Source organism: Nothobranchius furzeri, chromosome 9, assembly GCF_043380555.1.
Source record: "Nothobranchius furzeri strain GRZ-AD chromosome 9, NfurGRZ-RIMD1, whole genome shotgun sequence".
NCBI classification, from domain to species: domain Eukaryota; kingdom Metazoa; phylum Chordata; class Actinopteri; order Cyprinodontiformes; family Nothobranchiidae; genus Nothobranchius; species Nothobranchius furzeri.
In genome coordinates this window covers 538233-547166 of record NC_091749.1, presented here as the reverse complement: position 1 = coordinate 547166, position 8934 = coordinate 538233, and the positions used below count along the sequence as shown (strand labels likewise).

The window sequence follows — 8934 nt, the reverse complement described above, 5'->3', positions numbered from 1 at the left end:
ATCAGAGAGACATCAGAGTCAGAGTTCCCAATTAAGTCATTACCCAGATTGGCTAGGCTAGTTCTTTATCCCTGTCCCATCTAACGAAGCAGTTCCTGTGTCTCCTTCCAGGATTCCTCAGTTGTGACCAACAGACAGGCCCTGTTCAAGTTCTGTGAACCTTCAGACCTTCTGTGTGCTCAACCTGGCAGGAGTAGGTAAACCTGGTCCTGGAGAGCCATCATCCGGCATGTTTTAGAGGTTTCCCTGCTTCAAAACAGCAGGTGATCAACAGGCGTGATGAGCAGCTATACTAAAACGTGCTGGATTGTGTCTCTCCAGGACAGTTCTCTATGGATTGCAGGAGACTGGAACGTAAATGGATAAAAGACAGGCTTACTGTATCCTTTGAGGCCATGAGAGAGGCTTGGTCTCAGTACCAAAAAGCAGTCAGAGGAGCGAGAAATCGATTTTTTTGCCAGCATTGTCACAGCTAATTCAAATAATCAAGGTGTGTTATATAAAACCATAAATGCAGTGCTTTCCCCAGTTCAAAATCTATTTTCCTCTGTGTCCGCTGACTTGTGTAGCCAAATCCTGCAGTTTTTCTTAAATAAGATTACTGTAATCAGAGCTCAGATTCACCAAACCAACCATGTTCCTGATTCATTTACCCCCTCTCATGTGCAACTTCAAAGCTTTCAGCCCATCTCTTTGGCCTGTCTAGAAAAAACTGTTGCAGCCATGAAACCCTCTGGCTCCCCAGATGATGTTATCTAGGGTTGCCAACTCCCTGAAAAATAAATAAGGGACACCTCGCGGGCAGGGCGCTCCAGGCCACCCTTCCCAGTGTGGTGATTTTTTTGCTCTTTTTTTGTGTGTGGGTGTGAAAGGATTTTTTTTTTTTACTATTTGACTTGAAGTTGGTTTAAGAAGATGCATATTCTTTGTGATATGAAAACATGGGAAACAAATGATCATTTAGCCATTTATTTATGGCGTGAAATTACAAAATTATTATAAGTAACAAAGGTATTTTTCTTAAACAGAAAACTGTTATGCTCAACTTTTTGTGCAAAATGACAAAAAAAAGTAGGTCTCTTTCTTAAACGGTAGCCTGTTATGCTTTACTTTTTAGAATATAAATAGCTCTCTTTAAAACAACTCTGTTCTGCTTAACTTAAAATTGTATAAATTAATAGAAAACAACAGAAAGAGCAACGCTGTAACTGCACATTGAGTGCAATTAGAAAAGTGCAAACAGAAAGTCTGTGGAGAAGCTGTAAACATATTTGTGCCTCAAAGGCCTTGACTGTAGCCTACGGTTGAAGTAAAAAAAAAAAGTCCAAACTCATGAACTCAAAAGCTCAATGCTACATTATGTGAAAACAGACTATTTTCTCCATTTGTATTTCTTTTGAGATCTTGCTGCATTTAGGAGTTGTCTGTCTTTCAGTACTGCAGAGTGAAACTCTGAGCAAAACATGTCACAATTTAGAGTGACAATGAGCTCACATCTAATTATTTCAGTAGAACATTTGTTCCGCACATCAGTCCACTTATTCTTCATGAGAGAGAAAATCCTCTCTGCCAATCCAGTGGAAGATGGGATGCTGAGTACAAACGATACAACAGGCTGGATGTTGGAGAGGTCAGCTGCCTGAAGAATTTCTATACACTTCTCTGCTGTTCCCTTGGACTGCCACTTTTCCTTCTCCTGAGGTCCTTTGGTGAGGGGCTCCAGAAGGCTGGTTGCAGTGACACACTCGTCATAAAGCTCATCCATAGAGATGTTTAACCTGCTAATGGAGATAAGAAGTAAACCTGGGTTATAAGCACCACATAGAACACTTACAGTGGTAAATAAATGGAAAACATTTATTGTATATTTATTGCATTGTATAGCTTTTATACAATACAATAGTTCACTTTATTTATTATGTATTTATCCATCCTTTTAGTTTAAAATTATCCAAACAACATATAAACCAAGACAAGGCTACATCGAAACTAAACACCCAAGTTAAAAAAAAAATAGAAAAACTAATGACAAAACAGAAACAGACAACAAAAATAATAAAAATAATAGTAAACAAGCCCCAACACAGTGGGTTTTTTTTTCTTCATATAAATACCTTCACTTTAACCAGAGGGTTTAAAAAAGCAATGTTTACTTACCATATCTGCTTCTGCCGTGGCCTTGTGGACGACAAATGGATCGAGGGTTCCCCGTAATTTCACGTCCTTTATGTTTTTCATGTGGCTACTACTAGACGCATGTTGCTTGAGGTCAGTGAGTCCACCATGCCCTTTGGAAAAACTGCGCCGGTACACGGTGCAGTGCGCTTTATAGGTGTTATCGCGCAGTTTTTCCAGCCAGGAATTTTCCTTTTCCCATTCCTCCCTGTATTTTTGAAGCCTTTTTTCTTCTTTCTCGGAGGGGTACTGTCGTCCGAGACTTGTACAGCAGTGTCGGCGTTAGTTTCCTGGTTGGCCGTGCTGTTTGCTGTCGTCTGTTTTCTTCCGGTATCTTCTCCCCAAGCGACAGTTCCTCGACCAATGAAATAAGCGGTAATCTGTATCGTCATATTCGTGTGTAAGCATGCGGTCAGTTCATTAGTCACAGAGCAGGCGAAGGGCTGGCTTTCAAACAAAGCGTTAATTCCGGTAATAGACTACAGACTAATTTTGATCCATACTATATTACGGGACAAAGTGCGTCCCTTTTGAGTTCAATACGGGACGTGCACTTTTGTTTCTAAATACGGGACGATTCCGTTTTTCAAGGGACGGTTGGCAACCCTAATGTTATCCCACCTCGACGCCTGAAAGAGGTGTTTCCTTTAATTAGCAATAGCGTGCAAGGCATCATAAATAGTAGCTTGACATTGGCTGAAGTTCCTCGTGCCTTTAAACACGCTGTTCTACAACCAATCTTGAAAAAACCCGGCCTCGATCCCACCGATTACTCTAATCTACGACCAATTTCCAAATTACCGTTTTTATCTAAGGTCCTTGAGAAAATAGTCTATGCACAGTTGGTGAACCATCTAAATGAATATCAGGTAATGGACATCTGTCAGTCTGGTTTTAGACAACAGCACAGCACTGAAACTGCTCACGTTCGGGTGTTTAATGACATTTTTCTGGCTTTAGATTCAGGTTTCCATGTGGTTCTGGTACTTTTGGATCTATCTGCAGCATTCGACACGATCGATCATGACAATTTGATCACAAGACTTCACACTTGGGCTGGTATTTCAGGCACTGCCCTGGATTGGTTTAGGTCATACTTTTGTAACAGGTCTGCTAGGGTCATGTTGGACGGCTGTTCATCAGAGTCACAGCCTCTACGTTGGGGTGTCCCACAAGGTTCAATTCTCGGCCCGTTACTGTTCAACCTCTATACTGCCCTTAGGAGCCATTTTCAGAAAGCACGCTGTCTCATACCATCTTTACGCTGACGACTGTCAAATCTATTTTTCATTTAAGCCAACTCAGTCAACGCAAGTTCTGTCTGATTGTATCCTTGAGGTCAAGCAATGGCTAGCTGACAACTTCCTCCATCTTAATGACTCCAAAACTGACTTAATCGTTTTCAGTCCTAACAGTACCACGGCTACTCATCAACCTGACCTCAACTATCTCTCACCTAATGTATCCTCTGTAATCTCCAACCTTGGAGTAAAAATGGACCAGGCTCTGAAGATGGATGCCCAGGTCAATAACACAGTTAAATCATGTTTTTACCAACTAAGACGCATCTCAAAACTAAAGCACATCCTGAGTGTACGTCTTCTGAAATCGGTGGTCCACACTTTTATCACCTCAAGGCTGGATTACTCCAACTCCAGCTTATACGGCATCAGTAAAGCAGCTCTTTCTAGACTTCAGCTGGTCCAGAATTCAGCAGCTAGGTTGCTGACTGGAGCTGACAGACGACAACACATTTCTCCAATTCTGAAATCTCTCCACTGGTTGCCCGTGCAGTTCAGGATAAACTTCAAAATTATGCTTCTGACTTACAAATCCTTGAACCATCAAGCTCCTCCATATCTGTGTGAACATGTCCATTACTACAACACGCCGCGTGCTCTCAGGTCTGAAGATAAGCTCCTCCTAGCTGTTCCCAATGCACGTTTAAAAAGCCGTGGAGAAAGGGCTTTCTCTGTCTGTGCACCCAAGCTGTGGAACGCATTACCACTGCTAGTGAGGCTAGCACCAACAGCTAGCATTTTTAAATCACGCCTGAAAACTCACTACTTCAACCTAGCTTATACCACATAATTATGACCCTCACTTACATCTGCATTGTTTAAAAATGGACTTTACAATATCAACTTCCGTACTATTGAGGTTCTTTTTTAAATGTTTCTCTAATTGTTATTCACCCTGTGTCTTAATGATTTTTAGCTGTTAGTTTTTGGGAATTTTGTTGTATTTCCTTTTTATATTTTATCTCTGTTCGACATGTTTGTATAACGCCGGTTTAATTAACTAACATTTTTAGTGTACAGCGCCTTGTTTGGTTGTAATGCCTTGTGAATGCGCTTTATAAATAAAATTGGATTGGATTGGATTGGACACCAACCATCATTCCCATTCTTCTGAGTATTTAACAACAACACCTCCATTTAAAACAAATTCTATTGTTCCAATTATCATTTTGAAAATCCAATGGTGAAAATGGTCACAAGGTCCCACCGTAAAATTTAACAATCAAGTCTCAAAAAAATCAGCTCATTACTCCAAGGAAAATGACAAAGGTCAAAATGAAATCACTTCTTTCAAAATGTTTCTAATTAGTCAAAACAGTATAAATAAAACAGGTAAAAGAGTTCGTAATATTTGGCTCGGGTGTTTAGGCTGCCAATGTAAACATTTGGCTGAGAACCTTCAAACTTTCACAAGCGGAGCGGAGCTGAAGTTCACATTCCAGGAAGGAACAGCCTTACCAAGTGTAAAATGGGGACCATCTTGAGTCAAAGTTGCATTTTTAACCTTAGTCCAGTAGCAAAAAGCAGATTAGCCACCTCACAGCTAATCTGTTTCCACAGAAAACCGAGTCTGGTATAACCTGAGTTGTGTCAGAATGAACACATCCTATTTTAAAATTACCAGCAAAAAAGAGAAATGTGCAATGGGCTGGGTCATTTCTGCATTACGGGGACTACTTAGGAAGGTCTAAAAACTGCATCATCTGCTCCGTAGTCGGGGGTGTTGGGGCAACATGGTTTCCTGTCTTCCTGACTGGATCTGCCTTCACCTGACAGCAGTGTGTCCCAAAATACCGGACTGGAGATTTCTTCACCCACTGTAGATTCTTTTACTCACTCTGTTCCCTGTTAGGTGAAGCTTTTGCAAGAAGGCATGAGAGTCTGTGAGGCAAAACTCTGCACCGCCAGATGCAATCAAACCATCATCCACGTAAACAAGGATTTCAGAGAAGTGGCTGAACATTAAAGGTCAGCGAGACAATTAGTGATTGCTGTGGTAAAAATAGTGGGATTTTATATGTTGTGCTTTTAGTTTTGTAGATGAAAGCAAACCAAAGTCAGAATGCACGGGAACCTAAAAATGCATTCCTTCAGGGGACAAAGGGTATTGTAAAGTGGGGAATTGTTTAACTCTGGACCTAAACTGGGAATTTGGTTCGACTGGGATTTTCTGGCTGGTGTTTACATTCCATGAAGGACTGAGGTAGTCAAACTGAGACATGTGGCAGGATACCAAACAAATGATTCACTGCAGACGGTCACTATCGCTCTACCAGTCAATACATTACAATCCATAATAGAACACTTAGTCTAACTAAAGGGAAAAATAAGAAAAATAAATTGTATAGAATACATTAAACCCAAATCCAATTCCTATGGCTTGCAGGCCTTGAGGCGTTCGAAGGCTTTTTATAACAAAAGAAAAAACAAACCAAATGAAGATTTAAAGTGGCCACCATAAAAAACAAGAGAAAAACAAAGCCAATGTGAGTCACCTCAGTTGTGACTTTCTCATTTCACTTCAGATTTCTAAATAGTTTAACATAAAGTCAGATACCGGAGAGATTCAAATGATGACAACCATTATTTTGGAATACCCCATCTGTAGTTTTGAATTCAAACAGGCACTACGGGCCTCATATATACCCCGGGTTTTGGGTTGTCACCACCCGAAATCCCCTGCCTGGATATGAAGGTTTGGAAAATTAGTACGCCCAGAAAGTAAAAAGAAAAAGAAAAACCCAATATACAATTAACTGCATGTAAAAGATCAATATGGCGAAGACAGTCGCATGATAGCAGGGGAACAGTGTGTAATCTAGATTACTTTAAACCAAACTTTTCATCCATAGTCACAACCATCCACCATAAATAATTAAAATAATCGGGTCACAAGAGCAATAAATAATTAATAGTTGCGCCACTTTTATTTTGGTTTGTTGCAGGAGCCCTTTCAACTTTTAATTCGTTTTTATTTTAGGGTAAAACTACAATTTGGAGATGCCCTTTCGACCACCATTTCGATTTTTAATTTGATTTCATTTGACTTTTAATTTTATTTTATAGCCCCGTAGGCCTTGATAAGATATTATTTGGTCAGTAATAACCAGGCGCAGACAGGATGTGGATTAACCTGCACTCGGCTAAACCTCTGAGGGTTTCTATAATTCTCCCTGTTCCGGGGGCAGAAGGTGGAAATGTGGCTCATTGGACTTTGACTCCCTCCCACGCTCGTCAATCAGACCTTAACCCTCTGGGTTAAGGGTGTAATTTTCAGTTTTTGACTAATTTAGAGTCTTCCTTTGTATTTGCAAAATAAAAACCATAACCACTGCCTTATGTGGTATCAACCTTTTCAGCACAACCTGGACGTTATGAATTTATACTTTTTTTTATATTTGGACCTAAAAGGGTTGCATATTAGACCTTAAGTCACTCAAAACATTTTTAAAGCTGAATTGAAACTGAAACTCAGGGAGGCAGAGTTTAGCTGCTACAATGTCCCAGATCAGACCGGCTCAAAAGACGCGCACACGCGTCCATAGACCTAAAGGGTTACATTGCCCCAAACCTTCAAAATTTATCCTTAGCCCAACAACTTCCCTGTCTCTTTCCCTCTCCGTACACACCCTTCGGACTCCAGTCAATTCTACACACACACACACACACACACACACACACACACACACACACACACACACCGCAATGGGACAGCTGACACCAATAATTCAGATACCAGCAGCGAACGATAACAACACCACAGGACCACAGAGATCAGACAAGCCTGCACAACTAGAAATGGGACGCAGCCCACAAAACCACGAATACACAGACCACAGAACAGAACAGAACCTGCAGGTTTTTCACACACACACGAAACCGAACCAGGCAGAACTGGCCAGTTTTCACACACCCAGATGGATCAAAGGACAGCTGAAACTCGTCAGCACAGAGCTTGTTGGTCCTGAAAAGACCAAGACAGGTTCGGAGCAATTGGAGAAAAAGATGTTCGCTTCCGAGTTGATGTTGGAGTCAAAAAAACAGTCAAAATAAGATTCACCGCTACAGAGGGAGAACACACACAGCTCTCATGCAGGGACCACGGTCCTGCTCCAGCAGCTGTCAGCTTGTGTTCTGTCGCTCATTCTGTCACGGCTGTTTTTATTCACTCAAGCAGGGAGAGGTCACGTGGTTGTACAAGGTTCAGTTTGAGCAATCGTCTGAACAGCAGACTTGCACCCTTGAGTTGATGTTAAAAAGAATGCGGCTACCATCTCCATAGATAACAGGAACCTATGTGCAGAGACACAATACCCGAAAGGAGGGGTGAGCAGCAGATAACAGGAACATTTGGAATGTCTAATGAGCTGCAGGGTCAGGTTCTCAGCATGCACATTCCAATGATCTTAAGTAAAAGATGCTTGCTTGGGTTTACTTGTGTTCATTATCAGTTAACACTCTTAACAAGCTCCGGCACAATTAAACCCACAAAGCCACACAGACAACAATGATCAGCAAGCGGCGGACGAAAACAACAGACACAACACCAAAAACCGATGAGGACCACACAAATCATGAAGCAATATGATTGTTTTTCCGGTCGACTTGAGTAGTAAGCCAAAAGCAGCGGTGTCCAAATCTTTGTACGTCAGCAGCAATAGGAAACCATTTAACAATCCACTCGACAGCGTGTTTACAAGAGACTCTATCAACTCAAAAATGCCAGCACACGGCCATCAGCCGGCGCTGTGTCTATAACGCCAGCGGCGCTATTATATCATATATTAATTGTTTCGTTTATTTCCATAAGTTCCAACAGTCTGCATTTACGATCGCCTTTCAGCCTTCCCCAGCGGTGCTGGAACCTCCTGTATAATCTATTTCACAGCTTTTCAAGTAATACAGGTCAGGTACCGACAACCGGGTCTAGGCGCGACTCGGCGGCCACGTCACCTTCTTTTCACCTCTTTTCACCAGGACAGTCCAAGATCGTTTGCCGAAACACTTAACGTCTTCCGCGTCCGGAAGGCAGACACACACATACGTAAAACACACTGTCAAGTCAACCAGCTTTATATATGCAAGGTTGCAAAAAAGAGGTACTCACTCACTCCTCCAATCCAATCCCATCCCCCCCCCGCGCGGCGGAGTCACCCCGAAGTCCGACGCGCGCGAGACAGCCGGAGAGAGGAGCCCCACGGAACAAGCAGGAAACGGCTCCCCAGAGACTACCCCTCAGCGGCCGAACTGCACGACGGGTTTCACGGCACCAAAATGTTAGGTATTTTCATTTTCCCATCCAGGGTTACCTGAAGAGAAAACTCACCATGCACGGGTTGTATTAACAAGCTGATCGATTTAACCCATACCAATCTTTACTAATAACTAAACAATTTAGACTTTGCAAAGGGAGAGCAAAAATGAAACACACCACACACGAGTTGTCAGTTCACTCTCG

The 8934-nt window shown here is 41.9% G+C and overlaps 1 long non-coding RNA gene across 1 annotated transcript; it reads right to left on the bottom strand.

The window, feature by feature from the left end:
- Positions 1-953: 953 nt before the first annotated feature.
- LOC139071705 (uncharacterized) lies at positions 954-7649 on the bottom strand. Its single transcript, XR_011521536.1, has 2 exons — positions 2158-7649; positions 954-1778 (listed from the first exon to the last, which is right to left on the bottom strand). It is a non-coding gene; the product is annotated as an uncharacterized lncRNA (long non-coding RNA).
- Positions 7650-8934: the final 1285 nt, after the last annotated feature.